This window comes from Dama dama, chromosome 7 (assembly GCF_033118175.1).
Source record: "Dama dama isolate Ldn47 chromosome 7, ASM3311817v1, whole genome shotgun sequence".
NCBI classification, from domain to species: domain Eukaryota; kingdom Metazoa; phylum Chordata; class Mammalia; order Artiodactyla; family Cervidae; genus Dama; species Dama dama.
In genome coordinates this window covers 21,967,428-21,978,200 of record NC_083687.1, presented here as the reverse complement: position 1 = coordinate 21,978,200, position 10,773 = coordinate 21,967,428, and positions in this window count along the sequence as shown.

Here is a 10,773-nt window from a genome sequence, read left to right as displayed (position 1 = left end):
GATCTTCCTGATCCAGGGATTGAACCCGTGTCTCTTACTATGTCTTCTGCATTGGAAGGTGAATTCTTTACCACTGTGCTACCTGGGCAACCTCAGTAACAGATTATGACTGTTAAATAAATTATTATGACCATAAAATGAACTAGGAATCTGTGAGTGCACATGTATGTTACTAAATAATTAAATGAAGAGAAGAAAAACTCTTCCTTGCAGTTGAATGCCAACTGAGTAACCCCAAAGAAATGACAGAAGTAGAAAAACTTGAATGTGACAAGTCAACATCACATGCTACACATAGGCTACAATAAGAACACAGCATGGCTTTTATGATGTTCTGGTCTACATCCTATATTCTCAGTGTAATCATGAGGAAGTATCAAACCCAAAGGAGGGAAACTTCCCTGGTGGTCCAGTGGCTAAGGCTTCATGTTCCCAGTGCAGGGGGCCTGGGTTTGAGCCATTGTCAGGGAACTAGATCCCACCTGCTGCAACTAAAGATCCCGATCTCAATGAAGCAGCCCTGAATGGTGGCATGAAGCAAGATCTTAATCCCCTGTCCAGGAATTTAACCTGGGTAGCCTGGATGAGCATAGAAGGCAATGGCACCCCACTCCAGTACTCTTGCCTGGAATCTCACATGGATGGAGGAGCCTAGTAGGCTGCAGTCCATGGGGTCATAAAGAGTCGGACACGACTAAGCGACTTCACGTTCACTTTTCACTTTCACGCATTGGAGAAGGACATGACAATCCACTCCAGTGTTCTTGTCTGGAGAATCCCAGGGACAGGGGAGCCTGGTGGGCTGCCATCTATGGGGTCGCACAGAGTCGGGCATGACTGAAGCGACTTAGCAGCAGCAGCAGCAGCTTGGATGAGAACCAGGAATCCTAGCCATCAGACCAGCAAAGGTTAGAGGGCTAGGAGCTATTTTTCCCTGGATCTTTTCCCCCAGTGAAAAATGCGTTTGTCGTGGAGGCAGAAACTGCAAATGCAAGCATGAAGTGTATTATTAGAGACAAAGCACAAGAGGGAGCGCAAAGAGAGAAATGGTTTTTGCCATGGGACAGAAAGTAACAAGGCAGAGATGCGCATCCAGAGAGTAAGGGTGTGGGCACCCCCTAGTGAGGAGGGATGCAGTAAAGAGGTGGTTACATCATTTACATAGTTCAGTTCTTCCCGGTTTTGTCTTCCTTCAGGTCAATTATCCGGATTTTTTTCCCACACCTGACCTACCCTACATGGATGTACAGGCACTCTTCAGCCAAGATGGATCTCCAAGTGAAGGCTTCTGAGAGGAGGACTCATTATGACCTGGCATTACCCCTTGACCTTTGACCCGCAAGAAGCATTTCTGTGATTCATAGTGTCTCCCTTGTCTAAAAGGGGGGGGGGGGGGAAGCAGAGATCCCTTAATCCTTTACTCAAAGAGGGCTTTGCCCTTCTTTGTCATTGCCATGACTGTTACCTTGACTATTGCCATGACTATTATCTTAAGGTGTTTACAAGAGACAAAGACTGGTTATTTACCCTGTCTCTGTTGCTATTTCTATTTCGGAGGGCAAACAGGAGGCTGACTATCCTAGGAGTCCACCTATCTCTTGTCTCAGAAAATGCTAATGGTTGTAAGTTCCAGGCAGAAGCCCACTTCTTCATGCCCCATGAAATGCAAGCAGGAGGCCAGTTGCAAATGTCTAACCTGGAGCCCATCTATCTCTTGCCTCAGTCCTGCTCACCACAAGAAAGATAGAAGATCTCATGTGCCACAACTAAGACCTAAAGCAGCCAAATAAGTAAGAATTAAAAAAAAACCCAAAGGATGTACTTTCTATACAATGACTGGCCCACAATCTCAAAGACTGTCAAGGTTGTTATTTCAGATTGAAGGAGATTAAAGAATCATGGCAAATGGATGAAAAGCAGTATCTCCTCTTGGCTCCTTTTATATAAAGAGTCTGACAAAGGTTATATAAGAGTTCTTTGTGTTTTCCTTGCAAATTTTCTGTAAGTCTGAAATTATTTCAAAAGAGAAAAAAAAAAAAAGGACAGCTATCAGGAATACTATGTAGCCATTAAAAATGTTCAGTATTGACACTGAAAGTACGATCATCAACAATGAAATAGATAAACGGGACTTCATCAAAATTTAAAACTTTGGTGCTTGATAGTGAGGACACTATCAAGAAAAAGACAACTCAGAAAATAGGAGAAAATATTTGGAAAACATATATCTGATAACAGATTCATATCCAGAATATAGACAGGACTCTTACAATTACACACCCACACACCCACCCACCCACACACACACAAAGAAAGACAACCCAGTTAAAACATGGACAACAGTTAAAAAAAAGAGAGAGAGAGAAATACTTTGGCATAAATTTAATAAAATAAATCCATAATCCATGTGAGAAAAAGTATAAAGCAGTGGTGGAAGACATCAAGGGAAAAGCTAGAAAAATGGAGAGATAGTCCATATACACGGATAAGAAGACTAAATAAGGAAGATGTCAGTTTTTCCTAACTTGCTCTTTAGATTCAATGCAATCCCAATCAAAACGCCAGGAAGTTATTTTGTGGATATTTTCAAACTGATTCTAAAGTTGGTATGAAGTAGCAAAACAATGAGAATAGCCAACACAGTTCTGAAGCAGAAGAACAAAATCAGAGAGTGGACACTACCTGATTTCAAGACTTACTAGAAAGCTACAGTAATCAAGGCAATGTGATATTGGTGAATAAAGAGATAAATAGATCAAAGGAACAGAATAAAAGTCCAGAAATAGACTTACATCAATATGTATAGTCAATTGATCTTTGACAAGGAGCAAAAGGAATAAAATGGAGAAAAAATAATGTCTTTTTAACAAATGGTGCTGGAACAACCAGACAGCCATATGCAAATCATCTTTATCATCATCGTCATCATTATCATTTGGATATAGAGTTCATACCCATCACAAAAATTAACTCAAAATGGATTATAGACCTAAATGTAAAATGAAAAACTATAAAATTCTTAGATAATATAGAAGACCTAACCTCAATGACTTCTGCTATGATGAAGACTTAACATTTTTTTAAATGTTTATTATTTATTAACTGGCCATACCATGAGGCTGGCGGGATCTTAGTTCCTCAACCAGGCATTGAACCTGGGTCCGTGGCAGTGAAGTCTTACCACTGGACCACCAGGGAATTCCATGATGAAAACTCTTTAGATCAAACACCAGAGGCACAATCCATAAAATAAATCTGTACTGGACTTCATTAAACTTAAAAACTTTTGCTCAGCAAAAGACACTGCCAAGCAGATGCACAGACACACCACAGAGTTGGAGAAATTATTTACAAAACGCATTTTTTTTGTTTTTTTACTTTTTAAAAGTTTATTTATTTTTTAATTGAAGGATAGTTGCTTTACAGAATTTTGTTGCTTTCTGTCAAAACTTAACATGAATCAGCTATAGGTACACATACATCTCCTTCCTTTTGAACCTCCCTCCCATCTCCCTCCCCATCCCACCCGTCTAGGTTGATACACAGCCCCTGTTTGAGTTTCCTGAGACATACAGTAAATTCCTATTGTCTATATATTTTACATATGGTAATGTAAGTTTCCATGTTACTCTCTCCATACATCTCACCTGCTCTTTCCCTCTCCCCATGTCTGCAGAGAATAAGTTCTTTCTCTATGTCTGTTTCAGAGAAGGAAATGACAACCGACTCCAGTACTCTTGCCTGGAAAATTCCATGGATGGAGGAGCCTGGTAGGCTGTGGTCCATGGGGCAGCTAAGAGTTGGACATGACTGAGTGACTTCACTTTCATTTTTCACTTTCATGCATTGGAGAAGGAAATGGCAACCCACTCCAGTGTTCTTGCCTGGAGAATCCCAGGGACGGGGGAGCCTGGTGGGCTGCGGTCTATGGGGTCGCAGAGTTGGACACGACTGAAGTGACTTAGCAGTAGCAGCTATGTCTGTTTGTCCATTGCTGCCCTGTAAATAAATTTTTCAGTACCATTTTTCTAGATTCTGTATATATGTGTTAGAATATGATATTTATTTTTCTCTTTCTGTCTTCACTTCACTCTGTATAATAGGCTCTAGGTTCATCCACCTCGTTAGAACTGACTCAAATGCATTCCTTTTTATGGCTGAGTAATATTCCATTGTGTATACATACCATGATTTCTTTATCTATTCATCTGTCAATGGACATCTAGGTTGCTTCCATGTTCTAGCTATTGTAAATAGTGCTGCAGTGAACAGTGAGATACTTGTGTCTTTTTCGATTTTTATTTCCTCAGGGTATATGCCTAGGAGTAGGATTGCTGGGTCATATGGTGGTTTTATTCCTAGTTTTTTAAGGAATCTCCATACCATCTTCCATAGTGGCTGTATCAACTTACATTCCCACCAACAGTGCAAGCAAAACACATATTTGATATAGGATTGTTAATCTAAATATAAAAGAACTCTTAAAAAGAAACAATAAGAAAACAAATCAGAGAATGGGCAAAAAATCTGGACATCTTACCAAAGAAGATCTGTGGATGGCAAATAAGCAAATGAAAAAAATGTTCAATATCATATATCATTAGGAAGCTAGGTTAAAGCAATAAGAAGATACCACCACACGCCTTTTAGAAAGGCAAATTTCTAAAATACTTACAAAATCAAAGGCTGGTAAGTGTGTGGAACAACAGGAAATCTCATTCATTCATTGCTGGCTAAGATGCAAAGTGGTGTAGCTACTTGGAAGGCAGTTTCTGGCGGTTTCTTACAAAACATATTCGTACAATATGATCCAGCAATCATGCTCCTCAATATTTACCCAAGTGAGTTGGAACTTATGTTCCCACAGAACACATGGAGGAAACGTAATTGCATATTGCTAAATGAAAGAAGCCAATCTGAAAATTCTATACAGTATGCTGTATGATTCCTGCTATAAGACATTCTGGAAAAGGTAAAACTACAGAGACAGTTAAAATGTCAGTGATTGCCAAGGGTTAGAGGGGAAGCAAGGATGAATAGGAAGAGCAAAGAGGATTTTTAGGGCAGTGAAACTGTCATGTAAGAGACTGTAATGGTGGATGTGTCATTATATATTTGTTAAACTCAAAGAATGTACAACACCTAAAAGTGAACCCTAGTGTAAACTATGGACTTTGGTTAATGATGTGTCAATATCCGTTCATCTTTTGTAACAAATGTTCCACTCTCATGGGGAATGTTGATAATGAGAGAGGCTATGGATGTGTGAGGGCAGGGGCTATATGAGAAATCTCTGTACCTTCCACTCAATTTTGCCGTGAACCTTAAAAAAAAGTCTGTTTAAAAAATAAGAACATTTGTGTCTAAGTAGTAAGAAAATGACTGTTCATTTTTATGTCTGCTAACATATATTGAGAGCTACTGTGTGCCAGGCATTGTGCTAAATGCTTTACATGTATTACTTCACTGAATTCTCACATTAAATCTTGTGTTTTTCCACCTTTGCAAAATTTCTTCAATAAATATATTACTTCTATAATGAGAAAACTTTCTTTGTAAACATATATGTACTTAATAGATCCTATTAAGGTGAAGGTCTTCAGATTGGTGAAGATCCTAGGATTTAGTTGCTGTGAAATTTAGTTCAAAGGATTGAGGATATTTTCCTTGGAAATGGGAACTTAAGAGTGAGTGATGATGGCTATCTTCACATATTCTGAAAACAGTCAGTTGGAAAAGGAATTGGACTCTGTCTTCATAGCTTCAAAAAGTGAACTAGAACTGCTGAGCGAAAAATCCCACAAAAGCAATTTAGGGCTTTGTATAAGGATGCTTTTCCAGAAAATTCTATCCAAAAAAGTAATTCATCTAATCGGTGATTGTATATGGATTTATGCAACTAGAAAAAGTTTGGAGGAGTAGGAGGAGCCTGAAGTCATTTTCAACTCTGAAATTAGGTCTTTATTTATATTTAATGAAGATTAATCAGAAAGAAGAGCCAAGGTCTACTCTTTTTTTATTGTTGTTAAGAGGATGCAATTCTGTGTGAACCATGGAAAAAATAGTGTGGTGTCTGGGCAAGCAAAGAATAATTGTGAAACTTACAAATTGCTTCAATGCAATTTTAATACTGTTACCAGGAAAGAAGGACCATTAATAGTACAAGGGGAAAAAGGCCTATTTATGTAGCATTTAGAAAGATGACAGAATACAAGACTGATTTGCATCTTTATTCATTCCCTCCTTCAGGTCCAGTCTGTCTGCACACCCCCGCCTCCTTCTCCCGCCTCCCTTCCTCCTTCAGTTTTTCCCACTTTCCTTATCATCATCTTTTACATTGTTGACATTCTCTTGCCATGAGACTCAACTCTATCCTTCTGGGCAGCACCGGTAAGCCACAGCTCAGAACGGCTTTATTTTGTAACGCAGAGACTTCTACGGGGTTAAGTTTGTTGAGCAACAGATCTACCCAAGATTCTGTTTCACGGTCAACCTTTTACTGTGGGATACCAGCCTCCCACTCCTGAATCATAGGCTCTCACACAATAGGAGTCGTTGAAGCCCTCTGTCCCCAGGTCTGGTGGCTGGGAAACCCGGCAAAACCGCGGCCCGCGCAGGGCACCTTCAGCTCCGAGGGAGGGACCCGGCCGGCGAGCCAGCCCCAGGGCGCCGGCGCCCACCCAGCGCGGCGCTCCAGGACCTTCTAGGGGCTTCTCGACTTTTCCTCAGTTAGCCAGGGTAGGGGGGGTGCTCCATCAGCTCCAGTATTCCTCAGCACTGTTTCTCTGCCAGTTTCTTCACTCTTACCTTCAGCATCAGCCCCCTGCTCACTCCGACCCCCCAGAGGCCCCCACCCCGGCCGTGACCCCGAGGAGCCTCTCCTCGCTGGGACTCCTGAGGACAGGGTCCTGCGCTGGGTCCCCAGAGAGTCTTCCCCCTTCGCCCCCCTCCTGGGCACCCGGGCGAAGGGCAGCGGGGGAGCCCGGGAAGGGGAGCGGGAAGAGGGGACCGGGAAGGGCGCGGGGCCAGGCGGGAGGAGAGGAGCAGAGGCCAGACAGGGGCTCTCGGTTTCCCGGGGTCTGATTGGAGGTTGGCCCGATGAGTCGGAGCTGGGGGCGCGCCCATCTCCGCTGGCTCCTGCGAGAGCCGCCCGCTCGGCCCCTCCCCGGAGCCGCTTTGTCCCGGGTGACGGCGGCGGAGGTTGCGGCGAGCAGCGGGCGGGAGGCAGAGACCCGCCGACCCGCGGAGCCGGAGCCCGAGCCCGGGAGGCGGGGCGCGCCGCGCACGGCCCCACGCCCAGGCCCGCGGGCACCGCGCCCGTCCCCGCGCGCGCTCGGCCCGGCCGCCAGGTGAGCAGCCGCGCTGCGCCCGCAGTCGCCGGCCCCGCCGACCGACCGACCGCCCAGCCGTCGCCTCCGCCTCCGCCGGCGCATCGCGGACGCCCAGCAGGTCGGTTATGTAACGGCGCCGGCCGGCTCGCCCCGGCACCCTGTCCTGTCCTGTCCTGCCCGGGGCTGCGCGCGGCACCGGGGCCGGACCGGGGTGGGGGGACCGCGGCGGGGGGCGGCCGAGCGCGATCGGGGTCGGGGGCTGGGCCGGGTGCGGTGGCCGTGGCGGTGCGGTTGGGGGTGGTCTGCGGATCCAGTGCTCGGCCCTGGAGGCGGCCGTGGGGACCGAGGTCCCTCGACCCCCTCTAGAGGGCGCGGGTCTCTAGGAGCCCCTTCCCCATTCCTCGTGGCCCAAAGGTTCGCCTTTCTAATAGCAGCAGCAGGTGCATGAATTGGCGGAGCGAGAGTGACGCCTGTGGTCTCCGGGACCGAGATTTGGAGAAGGGATGAGGGGAGGTGGTCAGATCGCAGAGAGCGAACGGGAAATCGGAGCCTCTTTTCCCAGCACTTAAAGGAAAGGGCTGGGGAGGGAAAGGTGCTTTGAGGCGCAGCGGGCTGGGAATTGTCCTGCCTGGGATTAGCGGGCTTGGGTCATCTAAAAATAACTTCAAGTTTGAAAAGTGAAATAGAAGGGAGCACAGCGTGCCGAGTTCCTCCTGACTGTGGGATGCTTCGCTCTAGAAGTCACCGGAGGGAAAACAGGCAAACCCCAGCCGCCTGATCCCTCTCCTGCCTCCCGGTCTCACTGGTTTCCAGGGTGTCTCGGTTTGACTTTTAGTTAATGATTTATTCTCCAAGGCACTGCTGTCTTTCTCTCATCCCAAAATGAATTACAGCAGACTGCATGCTTTGAATCTTTCCTGTTTCCTACATTAGGGTAGAAATGTTTAGTGGACATTTAATGAGTCTGCTGCCAAAGCTTTTTTTTTTTTTTTTTTAAGTATCCTTTTAGTAAAAACAAAAGTTTCTGAGCTCCCTTTAACCTATGTCCCACAATTGGAGAGGGAAGATGCTAGAGCATTCCAGTCCACCTTTCTCTCTTCCCTAAGTCAGAATCCCACCTGTCTTGCAGAGGCGAGGCTTTAGGAAAGCTAGTATATTTTTTAATAACACAGCTCAATTTTTAACACCTATAACATCAGCAGGAAACACAGAACAAATATATCGCAAGCACAGGGAAACACTTGCTAACTGGCCAGCTCCATTCCAGGAACACTGTGAAGTAAGAAAAGCCTAGAAGCTAGAAAGGATCAAGAAGCAGATAAGCACTGACTGTGGACCAAGGCAGAGGAGTGAACGTTTGGCTGCTTTTCAGTCTCCGCATTGATTTTCTTTAGCCTTAGAGCTATTATCTTAAGTACAATCAGTGTGTTGCATTAGTCTAAAATGTGAGTTGCTCTTTGCTTTCAAATCCGCTGCAAACCAAATCAGCATTTATTGAGCACCTACTACTTGAGTCCAGTTCCTAGCGTTTTATGAGGGAACATGTCCTCAACTAAAGTCACAAGATTCCAGGAGCTTTCAGAATGCCTTGTTTGCAGCTGCTGCAGAACCAAAGGAAGTCTGGGAGGAGGTGGCACTCTCCAGCGAGGAAGGGTTAACAAGCATAAGTGGGAACTTGGGAGTTCTGTCATTTGCAAGTACACATCACACTCTTTTAAAAATTACTTGCATAATCGTTTGCATTAGTCATATATATTATAGAAATTAGCTTTATTGAGATCAACTTTGTTAGTTTGCTGAGGTCTCATTTTCCCATTCCTTTTATTTTCTGTGCCATCCACTCAGTTTATTCAGCAGTTAATTTAAGTACTGGGTGCTATGTAGTCCATGTGTGTGTGTGTGTGTGTGTGTGTATATACATACACACACATATATACGCGCGCATGCGCGCGCACGCTCAGTCATGTCCGACTCTTTGTGACTGCATGGACTATAGCCCGCCAGGCTCCTCTGTCCATGGGATTTTTCAGGTAAGAATACTGGAGTGAGTTGCCATTTCCTACTCCAGGGAATCCTATCCCACCTGCCCCACCAACCCCACAGGGATTGAATTCCCATCTCCTGTCTCCTTCATTAGCAGGAAGATTCTTCACCACTGTGCCACCTGGGAAGCCCATGTGCTAGAGGCTAAAAAAATGAGGCCTTTCTTTCAGAAATCAATCTATCAGAAAGGATAAGAAAATAAGTGATCATCATAGTGAGTGTTTAGTGGAGATAGGAACAAGCTCAGTGAGAGTCCAGGAAAGGAAGGGTGCAGGGAGTCCGAAAGAGCTTGCAGAGAAGTTCATGTTCAGACCGGATCTCGGTAGAGAAGGAGCTAGGTGTTCCACATTAAAGGAAAGGTCACATTCAAAGAACTGGTAGGTGTTCTGCAATGAAGAGGTGGCAGAAGTGTTTGGGAGGAGGTGTTTTGGTGAGCCTGGGCTATGAATATACCTTGCAGAGGAGGAGAAGCCATGCAGCTTTTATGGGAGAAATGATTTGATCTAATTTGTCTTGCAAAAGTGACTTCGGAGGTGGCAAGTAGGTGGGGTTGCAAAGAAGAATGAGCTCAGATTTTAGACCATTGGAGCAGTCCAGACAAAATAAAATAAGTACAATTAATTGTGCCTGAACCAGGTAGAATGGGGACGGAGAAGAGAGAACTACAAAAAGCCATTTCAGAGTGAGAATCACTGGCTTTAGGTCACCAAGTGGCTGGTGATGGGGAAGGAGAGGCTTAGATGTTTAGATGGATGGTCAGACTTTTCACTGAGATGGGAAGTCAAGGACAAAGATTAGGTTTGAGAAAGATGTGAAATTTTAAGTGAAACTTTTCTTCTAAGATTAGGAACAAGACAAGGATGCCCACTCTTGCCTCTTTTCTTTAGTACAGTACTGGAAGTCCTAGTCAGAGCATTTAGGCAAGGGAAAAAAGGCATTCAAATCAGAAAAGAAGAACTAAAACTGTCTCTGCTTGCAAATTACATGACATTACATGTTGAAAACCCTAAAGACTCTACTCAAAAAACTGTTAGAACTAATAAGCAGATTCAGTAAAGTTGCAGGGTATAAAATCAATGCACAGACATCAGTTGCATTTCTATATACTAACGTAATGAACTATCAGAAAGAGAAATTAAGAAAGCAATCCCATTTTGTAATTGCATCCAAAAAATGAAATGCCTGGGCATAAATTTAATCAAGGAGGTGAAAGATATATTCCCTGAAAACTATAAGACAATAATGAAAGAAGCTGAGGAAGACACAAATAAGTGTGATGAGGAGGTGGAGAAAAGGGTACCCTGGTGCACTGCTGGTGGGAATGTAAATTGGTGCAGCCATTATGGAAAACAGTCCTCAAAAAATTAAAAATAGAACTGCCACATTATCCAGCAATCCC